The 11,523-nt window shown below is 33.9% G+C and overlaps 1 long non-coding RNA gene across 1 annotated transcript in view; it reads right to left on the minus strand.

The window, feature by feature from the left end:
- Positions 1 to 4,032: 4,032 nt before the first annotated feature.
- Positions 4,033 to 11,523, minus strand: part of LOC111085240 — a 12,816-nt gene continuing 5,325 nt past the window's right edge. The window contains exons 2-3 of the long non-coding RNA XR_002610069.1: positions 10,660 to 10,785; positions 4,033 to 4,591 (exon numbers count right to left, since the gene is read on the minus strand). This is a non-coding gene — a long non-coding RNA (uncharacterized LOC111085240). The remainder of the gene's footprint in view (positions 4,592 to 10,659; positions 10,786 to 11,523) is intronic.

Raw genomic sequence — 11,523 nt, forward strand, 5'->3', positions numbered from 1 at the left:
TGATGCACGAGAAAATAGTGCATATTGGACGTGAAGAAGGGAGCAAGTTGCACGTGGGGAAAAAAACGCGCCTGATTTAAATGTCACACCTGAACGCTCACATCCTTTTAATTATGTTTGAAATTATGAACAATGCTCAACATCATGAAAATTAAATCTTATTTTCAATAAGCAATCCTGAAAAATATTTGGGGGTGCTTAACTTTTTTCCAGGTGTATATTAGTAGTCTGAAGGATACTTATGGTAGTTCATTAGTTTCGACTTATAGAAATCGAATCAGTATTTGCCAGAAAAGCAGATATTGTCATTACATAATGTCAGTAAAAATGGGTTTGGGCTATTTGAGTACATTGTTCATCGAACACACAAATCTCATATATATATATATATTTCCTAGATTAGGTACATATTGATACATGGTCCTTTACAATGACGGTCAAAGAGGGAGCATGTCGTATGAGTAAATTGCCTGAATTTGGTTTTTTCACCGTATCATAACTCAAGAACCAAAATTAATTTAACCTTAGGTAATTTTGTAACCTTTCTTGATTAATGTCATTTCACATGCTAATATGTTTATTATATCTCTATAATGCAGTAATTTTTACGATCGTTAATAGTTGTATGACAATGTTAAATTTCATTTGTTCTGTTTATGTTTTTCTTTCTTTTTCAATTCAGCTATTCATTCTCTAAATTAGTAAACCATCGTGATAAAATTTAAGACACAATGCTAAAAGTGATATAACTCTGTAACGGTCTAAAATGAACACGCCGCTACAGTCAGGGTTCAACAACAAAAACACAATTTATTCACAATAACAACATTTAGAAATAAATTCAACACTTAGCAAAATACAGTTAATAAACAAGTGCTTGGCCAGAACTTCACACCAGTATTAATAAACAATTTATCATAAATATTAATAAATCAGTAATAATAAAACCAGAAAGAAAAATCGAATTCATAAACAAATGCAGCAAATACAATATTCAAACAACAATGCCTTTCAATGTCAATAATAATATCGAGTGATAAACAACAATAACTATACTCTTCAATAACTATCTCATGACTCTCTCTGTCTCTTTTAGTAAAGCTTCTGGCAGGGTATTTATTCACAGAGTAGGTCACGAGAGTACAACCTCATGTGATCATAAATTTACATACTCTTCTGCTACATTAATAGTATCTATACGTCACCGCTAAGAAAGCTGGTGTCAGTTTTATCACACACAAATATATATTTACTCAAAATACAAATTATTACGTAGAAGGTTAGTTAGAATTTTAATGCAACAAAAGTTCATAGATAAACTAAACGATAGAAGGAAATAATAAATGAACGATAAACACAACCATAATCATAAAAAAAAAAATAATTTGCTGTCTCTAAACTTAAAATATCGGACAATGCTACTAGACTTAAATTGGTGGGATTTAAGAAAAGGGTCAGTATTACTAGACTTAAAATGGTGGGATTTAAGAAACGGGTCAGTCTTACTATACTTAAAATAGTGGGATTTAAGAAACGTGGTTTAAAGTTCAAGTCAGTATTATTAGAGTAAAAAGTTGTCCCAATTCAGTTTCTTACTAGTCTAAAAACTATTGTAGTTTATTATTATTTGATTTATGCTGAAAGAAACACAAACAACATAATTACACATTTTTGCTCCATTCATATTTGCTATAGCCAATTTATTGTTTACTTTGGTCAAAATGTCTGCAGAGAATTAATGTACCAAACACCACCAGAATTATACTTGGAAACTAAAAACAACATTACCATTTAAAACAACAACAAAGAACGTTTACTTTAAGTTATCTTGACAACATTGGCAATAAATATTTTATTATTTATTGTTTGTTTGTAATTAAGCACAAAGCTACACAATGAGCTATCTGTGCTCTGCCCACCATGGGTATCGAAACCCGGCTTCTAGCGTTGCAACTCCGCAGACATACCGCTGTGCCACTGGGGGGGCTTTATTATTTAAACTATACAACCAAACATTTTTTTTTGTGTGTGGTGAATTTCCATTAAAGGAAAAGCACTTAGGCAACAGCACCCACCGTAAACTCTTGGGCTGTTCTTGTCTGACCAAATATTGGGATTTGAGAGTCACCATTTTACGCGTCCACGAGTCTCAAATTATGGAAGACGATTTGTTTCTTGTTGTTGTTTTCTTTTTTTTGGGGGGGGGGGGGTAACGGGACACAAACGCTGGGCCTCCAGATCCATGGGCCGATATACTAACCATTGAGTCACACTCGACTCAAACATAATTTTCAAAATTATTTCAGTCGTAAAACTGCCCCCTCCCTCCAGTGGCAAGTCTGTGGGCTCTCACCACTAAAAACCAGGTTTCGATACTCGTGGTGGGCACAGCATAGACAGCCTATTGTGTAGCTTTGCGATTTATAACAAACAAAATAAAGAATAGGCGTTTAATTTATTCAACAAATTCTCACTCCGATTCCTGATTGGAGTGGTTTTATCTAAATTTTTAAAAATTATGTTTTTCATAAAGAATTGCGAAATGATTTAAAACCTTCCAAAGAGAAGTTATGTTATTTCCGAATAAACGTTTCATAAACGAAGCTCTCAACCAAATCAGTTGTCAATTTTGGCCGAGATTGGTAAATCATTTTCTCTGAATATTCTCATTAATTTTTGAAAAAAAAATCTTGATAAAAATCTTTAATCATTATTAGACATTCTCTAAGTGAATCCTAATTGAGGATTCTTTAGGTATTAATGCCCACAAAAAATACATCCAACCCCAAAACTAATGTTGGTGTGGCGAAGAGATTAGAAAAACAACTGACGTTTGTAATACATTCTATAAATTACTTAGAAATAGTAAATAACAGAAAATCACTAGTTCATCCATAGCCCTTATGTATCTTGTAACAAAAATGTCCCAAAGATCAATAGCTGAGTAAAAGAAAAAATAAATGGCGAAGAATACCTGGTGGTGTTGTTGATAAGAAAGCGTGTGGAGAGAAAACGCTGAAAAAGTATCCAGCGCAGGCTGTTCGTGATTCGAAATAACTGTCACGGGCCTCCAACCTCTGTAGAGCCATTAGCTCCCGTCTTCCGTGCAAGTCAACGAGCAGTCAAAATGATTACTGTTGAGCTGGAACCGTCAAAAACTAACGACATCTCATCTGTTAAAGTAACGATCCTTCTGACACTGTTGAGTCTCAGGAGGAGTGGGAACCGTCACTAGACCCAACTTCCAATGTTTTGTTTTTGAGTTTACATTCAAAGATGAAAGTTGAACTCCAAAACATTAAGAGAACGTTTCAGTTTTCCATTCCTTTTCTATTTCTCTACTGTAAATAATAGAAATAAAGAGATACAACAACTTTTGCATCTTTCTTCTTTTTATTTTTCTAGAAACACTAAGTTAAGTACTATGATATGGATGTTTTTGGATTTATTTAAGAAACTCCACCCTAGTAATATAAAACATATTTTCGTTACGATAGAATAAAACACAGTGGCAATTAATCCTTGTAATTTGTGTATTTCATCAAAGAAATTACGTATGCCTCGTCGCATTATTTATTCATTTGTAATGTTTATTCTCTGTAATTTTAAACTTAGCTTACCTTCCAACAATCCTTTTGCTCTTCTTCTTGTCTTCTCTGTTTTGCTCCGTTATTTTCCATCATTTTCCTCCCTGATAGCTATTTCGATATCCGACATCCATTTTTTTTTCTACAAATTTTTGATGTAAGTGTTTCTACTTCTTCCTTCTGTTCGATTAAGGTAAGACATATATGTCTAACCCATTTCTGGTGCTTTTCGTCTTTCTGCTTATGTCTAAATACAGTCTGTACAGCACTCACCTTTACTTTCGTCGTATGTTTCTATCGTCTTCGTCATTAAAAGGTCCGGCAAGACCAGGTGGTTAGGGCGCTTGACTCGTAATCCACCGAACATGCTCGCCCTTTCAGCCGTGGGTGCATTATAATGTTACGGTCAATCCCACTATTCGTTGGTAATTGGGTAGCCCAAGAGTTGGCGGTTGGTGGTGATGACTAGCTGCCTTCCCTCTAGTCTTACACTGCTAAATTATGGACGGCTAGCGCAGATAACCCTCGTGTAGCTTTGTGCGAAATTCAAAACAAACAAACAAATCGTCATTAAAGCCACCATGTATAAGAGAAACTTTAAACGTATATTATATAATGTTCTTTTTATGTTTCACATATCTTTTTGAGGTAGCTTTAGGCGAGACTTCAAAAGAGATACGTAAATATTTTCTCTTAATTTCCGGTTCTTCACACCTCGTGACGACTGATAAGTGACTAGAAATATTTCTTTGAAATATCTGGGTGAAAGATGATGTTACATTTCGAGTTGAAAGAGTATAACTGCTACAGTTTCCAGTTACTCCATCTACTCACTGGCCTTCATGATCTTAGAAAAACACGTTGGCTCAGGGGCCCCTCAAGACGAAAGGTCCACCTTTCTAAAGAGCTCGGGTTTTTTTTATCCATTTCTACTCACTGACCTGATTTTAAAGTATTTAAAATTATCTCGTTCCTCCCCTACATATCGGATTTCACTGGCAGCTCTGTATGGAATATTTGTAAGAAATGCATTAAATATTAATGAGAATATTAAACTTCTTTGTATCTAGACCTCTTCTGCAGAACGTTAAATTTTAGTATAATAAACCATAGTTTTTTAAACTGACTGGATACGTTGATCCTGAACACACAGCCGATAGTTTTTCCTTTTGGTTAATACGTATAATTAACTTACATTTATAATCTTAGCCCCCTAGTGGCACAGCGATAACTCTGAAGCCTTATAAAGCTAAAAACCTGGTTTCGATACAGTTAGTGAGTAGTAAAATTAGTGACGATAAAAGAGTAGCCCAAGAGTTAACGGTGGGTGCTACTGACTAGCTGCCTTCCCTCTAGTCTATCACTTCAAAACTATGAACGGTAGAGCAGATAGCACTCGGTTAGCTTTACACGATATTCAACAAACAAGCACAAATTTACAAAACAAGTAAACAAACGAACAAAGGATCTGGCTTGACCAGGTGGCTAGGACGTTAATGAGTAAACTAATGAGAATATTAATTTACAAAAGTTATGACCAGGTGGTTAGGACGTTCGACTCGCAATCTGCGGGTCACGGGTCCGAATCCCCGTCACACCAAACATGTTCGCCCTTTCGGCCGTGAGAGCGTTATAATGTGATGGTCAATACCGCTATTCGTTGGTAAAAAGAGTAGCCCAAGAGTTGGCGGTGGGTGCTGCTTACTAGCTGCCTTCCTTCTAGTCTATCACTTCAAAATTATGGACGGCTAGCGCAGATAGCCCTCTTGTAGCTTTGCACGAAATTCAAAACAAACTAAACACGAAAAAAAATCTTAGTGGAAAATTCCAACTGATTATTTTAAGACGTGTTATAATTATCACGTTAACTGCAGATTTTGTTATTGTTTTTTTTTTCATGTTTCTCTTATGTTTCATGTTCGTCCATTTTTAATTTTTAATTTTAGGCCTACTGGTGCGTAATGCCTCGGCAGTTTTTGGAATTTATACAGCAAATATCAAATCTTGTTTATTTTCCCACGCTTATCTATCTAAAGCGCTCAATGTTTACGTACTCTGTGACTATCTTTGTCCATAATGGAGAGAAAAGCTACACAGTACATTTGTGTTCCAAAGCCTCTCATTATTTTAGCTTACTCTTTACTTCTTGTTTCTGTTCCCTAAAGACTACATTATATTATTCCTCGTTTTCCTTAATCTTTTTTTAAACATATCTGAAGTATCTGTTCTTAATATATTTTTATACGAAAGATAACAAGGTTACCTGTTATGAGTATTTCGGACACATTTTTAAACAGGTGAGTTTCCTACATGGATCATATTCAATTAAACGGTTCGGTAAAAATAAAGAAACAAGCACACAAAAGGATAATAGACAGAGGTTTGGAACTTTGCTTGATTAAGTGTTATTTCTTCTATTGACGCTCAAATCTCTCTTGAAGTATAAAATGTCATTTACCGTTAGCGTATATTCTGCCTGAAACTTTAAACACGTTTTAACAAGCTTCATAATTAGGTCTCATTCAGAACCAGAATGTTTTTCATCTAAACAACTTGAAACTAGAGACTTGTATGATCAGAACGATGGATCTGGAATGTGGTCTCTTTTTTATATCCGTAAAAGAGTAACTAATAAAATCATCTACAATAAGTAGAAATTTCTCATCAATTTTCTCAGCCCTAAAGATCTTTCTCGTTTATAATTTTTACACCATAGTTAAAACTATAAAATTTGATTAATTTAAAACAGCGATAGGCATTGGAAAACGCAAAAACTATCAAATTAATTACCTTTCAATTTAAGAGACTAGTATTTCTTAAATTTAATTGTTTTTGCGTTTATAAGAGACAAAAGAAAAAACAAATGGCTATAAAGTTTAATTGCATTTGGTTCTAAGCGACAAAAATAAAAAAACCAATAATCTTTTGAATGTAAGTGACTAAAGAAAAACAAAACAAGAGATAATAAAGTTTGATTGCCTTTGAATGAAAGAAGCCCTGACAATGAGTCCATAAACTTAAATTTATTTATTTGTATTAACACAAGGTTACACAATAGGCTATTTGCGCTCTGTCCAACACGAGAATCCAACCCATATTTTTTACGTTGTAAGTCACTAAACTAACCGCTGAAACACTCAAGGACCGTAAGTTTAAGACATTTTGGTAATGAAAAAAGTAAAAGTTTGTTGTTTTTTTAAGTTTGAATGGAGGTTACGGTAATTAAAGTTTAAATAAATTTGAATGTTGAGTCAAAATAGGAAGAAAGAAGAACTTGTAATATATTTTAAGTTTTAAAAGAAAAACAACATTTTCAGAGTTACTTTGACAATTTGAATCAAGTGTAAGAAAACAAAATTATACCGCTTAATTTAAGCTACAATGATTAAACAATAGAAAAAAATAAGTCTAAAAATGTAATTAACTTTGACAGTGAGAAGCAAGAAGTAGAAACTAAAGTTCATAAAGTGTTGTTAACTTTGATAGCCAAAATTAAAAAAGCGTCAAAGTGTGTGACATTTAAATAACCTCGATAGTCTAATATGAAAGGGTGACACAAGACCCTTAATCAGATTAACTTTAATAGGAATTTGTGTGGATTATAAATCAGTCAGTTCTATGTTTTTGAAAAAGTCAGTTTAAAAAGATCCCCATTAGAGATGTAATGGCTGAAAATATTTTAATATTCTTTGATATTCCACTAGTGTACGTATTTTATTTTCTTCATAGATAATTCATGTATGTTTCCAATGTATACCCTTTTATTTTTCCCTTACGTTTATGGAAACAGATATTGATCTGCACCAAAATGTCAAACTGTAACTGATGCTGTTTTTTCTTGTGCCGCCAATATAGAAAGACTTGTTTCCTGGATTACCTTTATATGTCAAGCGTGAATTAGGGTTTACTGCTTGCAGATATCACGCATTTAACGCATTTGATGTCGCTAGTGTATGTGGTACGTAACTGTGCCGACAGGGAATATGCTATAAAATCCCTGACTGCCTCAATACATCTCGTTATATTGAACACATTATTCATACTTTTGATATTTCAAAAGTTACAAAAATTCCCTAATTTTACAAAGATTCTATTATAAATGTATCTTAAGTCAGTAAATAAATATTTATTGTTTGAGAATAACTCGTATATTTATATGCTTTTTGAGCTAAACTAAACCAACTTGAACCAGTAGCTTCTATATTGCCCCCCCCCCCACCCAGAGGCTCAGCGTAAAGTATGTGGGCTTATAACGCTGAAACCGGTTTTTTATACCCGTGGTGGGCACAGCACAGATAGCTTATTGTGTAGATTTGTGCTTAACGACAAACAGACAGAAAGCTTGTATATCCCTAGGAAATTTAGATTACATTACAATAAGCCATCTAACGAAAGAGATACGTGTTCTTCATAACATGGCGTAAGATTGAAAAACACACAACCCATTCACAATACTATTTAATTAACTAAACTGCCACAAGTAATCGAAAACAAAATTATTAGGAAAAGCAAGAATTAAAGAGTAAGTGTACTGTTATAACACTATAAAAGTTGCTTGAGTTTGATTTTCAGCCTCCAAACCTCCCGGTGGTTCACCGATAAGTCTGACTGCTTATAACTCTTAAAATCGAGTTTCGATACCCGTAGTTGGCACGCACAGATAGTCCATTGCACAGTTTTCTACTAAGTGCTTAAAAACAAACTAACCGTCATTATAATACGGCCGAATAACTCAACTTAATGAAGACTCTTATAACGTGCTTGTAGAAGTTCTCATAAAAAAGCATCTGTTAAATCTTAGTTCACCTATTTAAATCCTTTTAAACCAGTGCTACGTTAATAATGGGAAAATAGTTCATTATTTCACCATCAGAGGCGCTTACATCAGAAAATGTGTTCGAGAGTAAAGAATAATGGACTTGGTCTTAACAGTTTCATTAAAAATTCTTAAATATTTTGTGATTTGTAACATACCCAGCCAATACTCAAAATATCGTATGGACAGTATATTATGTATATACATCTCTCAAACTTTGTATTTTTATGTAACCGTTAAAACTTTCAAATAGTTTTCAACCAAAATTGGAAATTTTGTATGCAGTTACAACTCATGCTTTTAAAAGTTTCTATCAGCACAGTCCAACCTAATTAAAGGGTAAATTAGAGAGCGCTAGAAATGAGAGACGAGGAAATTTATGGGTGAAGGAAATAAAGACAGATAAAGAGAGAAAATGATAGAAAGTTGACAATTTCCTGCCTGACATGAATTGGAGATTGGCATCACTAATCTAAAAGTACGTGCAAAGAATTCGGAGTTATTGAAGTGAGATGTTCATTTTATTTTTTTAGTTTCCGTCTTAGGTGCGGAGAATGATGGCGCTTTATAACTTATGATGAAATTAAATTCATCGACGCAGTAGTTGTTGAAGATATCCTCTTCTTCTTCTCTTTCAGATTTCCTTCTAAAAAGTTCAAAAACACATATCGATTCTCTTAGAGGCCATTACGTTCTCATTTAGTTCAAACCCATTTAAATATTTGATTTTTTTTTGTAAGGCAGATATAGATATGAAGAGAAAGATTACATAAAGGTTATGTTCCTAATGTATGTATACTTTCGTTTTATGTTTCTCTATCTTATAAAATGGTCTTAGCGTAACTCAATGATTAGTGAATTCGAGGGCCCAGGGTTAGAGACCTGGCTCTACCATCCATCTTTCGCACTTTCAGCTGTGTATGCATGAAAAAATGACGGTCAATCCCGCTGTTTAATAAAAAATAGCTGTTTCAGTTGCGAGTGCTTTTGACTGGTTCCTCTCCTTCTGGCACGCACTTCAAAATTCCCTCTATCCCATTGCATAAGGTCCGGCATGGCCAGGTGGTTAGGGCGCTCGACTCTTAATCTGAGGGTCGCGGGTTCGAATCCCCGTCCCAGCATACATGCTCGCCCTTTCAGCCGTGGGTTCATTATAATGTGGCGGTCAATCCCACTATTCGTTGGTAAAAGAGTAGCCCAAGAGTTGGCGGTGGGTGGTGATGACTAGCCGCCTTCCCTCTAGTCTTACACTGCTAAATTAGGGACAGCTAGCGCAGATAGCCCTAGTGTAGCTTTGCGCGAGATTCAAAACACACAAACAAACCCATTGCATAAATAAATTATTGCTCAATTGAACAAACAAACGTATTATTAGAAATACCTTTTTATCCGAGATTTCATAGAAGTTAGTTAACTAGTCGTGTAAAATTCGTTCCAAGCTGCTCAGCGGTATTTCTGCGGACTTGTAAAGCTGAAAACTCGGTTTCGATACACAGATGGTATATTGTGTAGCTTTGTGCTTTACTACAAACACTTTTCGTGCAAAATCTCTCTCATTCAATTTTTTAATTTTTTTTCCATTACCAGAAATTCAAACATAGATTTAAAAAGAACAAAATAATACTGTTATAATGAAAAAAAAACATAAGTGTGATTTCAATAGAAAAATATGTACATATATATATATATATTTAAATAAATAGCAAAACGCGTTGTTTACTGTTGTCCTGCATCTGAAGAATATTTTGAGTTTCGTTCACGTTAGAATCTTCTCACACACTTGTCAGTGTCTCGAGTTAGACTCAGATTACAATCTTACCACAGATCTGCCCAACATCTAGAGTATGGTTTGAGCAAGAATATTATCAATACTCTTACCACCATCTTCAGACTAGAATATAGATATTAATTTAATCAGTATCTTAAATGAGACTCCGATTATAATTTTATCAGTATAAAAGAATAAATGACGGAATTAAAATAAACGATGTTTCATCAAGATTTTGCAAGACTCTTTGTCATTTTAAAAGAAGGTTTGAACTTATAACAACAAATACTTTAGTGGTTGAAGGGTATAAAAGAAGGTTTGAACTTATAACAACAAATATTTTAATGGTTGAAGGGTATAAAAGAAGGTTTGAACTTATAACAACAAATATTTTAATGGTTGAAGGGTATAAAAGAAGGTTTGAACTTATAACAACAAATATTTTAATGGTTGAATGCTTAGTTTATTTAACTTTACCAAGATACTACCTTATTTAATAAAGAGAACAACCAGTATCCGGTGAAAATTCTTTATGTTCTCAATGTTTCACCTTACGACTTTATCAAAAGGTAGACACACCGCTGAGCTCCAGCCTAGTCTTAACGTTGATTTCACTACAAAAATAAGATGAAAAATTTGGTTTTATTCTGAAAAACAAGAACGGAAAAATAATATTCAAGATGGTAGTCATGCTTTATACAGAAGTTCGCTAAATCAGAGACCTGATGTGTTGTTAATAAACACTAATTGGATCCATGAGTGTCAGTGTTTAGTGTCGAGTGGTTAGAAAATACAAGCTCAATAATCATTGTCGTTTCTATGTTACTCAAGAATCGTCTCTATATTATTAGAGTTTCCGTAATTGACATAATTGTCCCCCAGTGGGACAATGGTAAGTTTACAACGCTAAAATACGGAATGTTAGATTCCCCGCAGTGGACATGGTAAATACCCCAATGTGGATTTACTCTAAAACAAACAAATTGACATATTCTGGATCATCAGTAATTTTGAAGAAACTGTTTTCTTCAACAGATAGTTTTAAAAAATGAATGAACAAAATGTTTCCATACACTGAGTTTTAGTTTTCAAAAGTACTGCCACAACTGACTGATCAAACACTTGCTCCATATAGTTTGAGACTAATCTTACGTATATTGAGTTTTAGTTTTCAAAAGTGCTATCATAACTGACTGATCAAACACTTGCTCCATATAGTTTGAGACTAATCTTACGTATATTGAGTTTTATTTTCAAAAGTTGACTATCATAACTGTACTGATCAAACACTTGCTCCATATAGAAAGTAGTTTGAGTACTAATCTTACGTATATTGAGTTTTAGTTTCAAAA

This window comes from Limulus polyphemus, unplaced genomic scaffold (genome assembly GCF_000517525.1).
Source record: "Limulus polyphemus unplaced genomic scaffold, Limulus_polyphemus-2.1.2 Scaffold292, whole genome shotgun sequence".
Taxonomy (NCBI): Eukaryota; Metazoa; Arthropoda; class Merostomata; order Xiphosura; family Limulidae; genus Limulus; species Limulus polyphemus.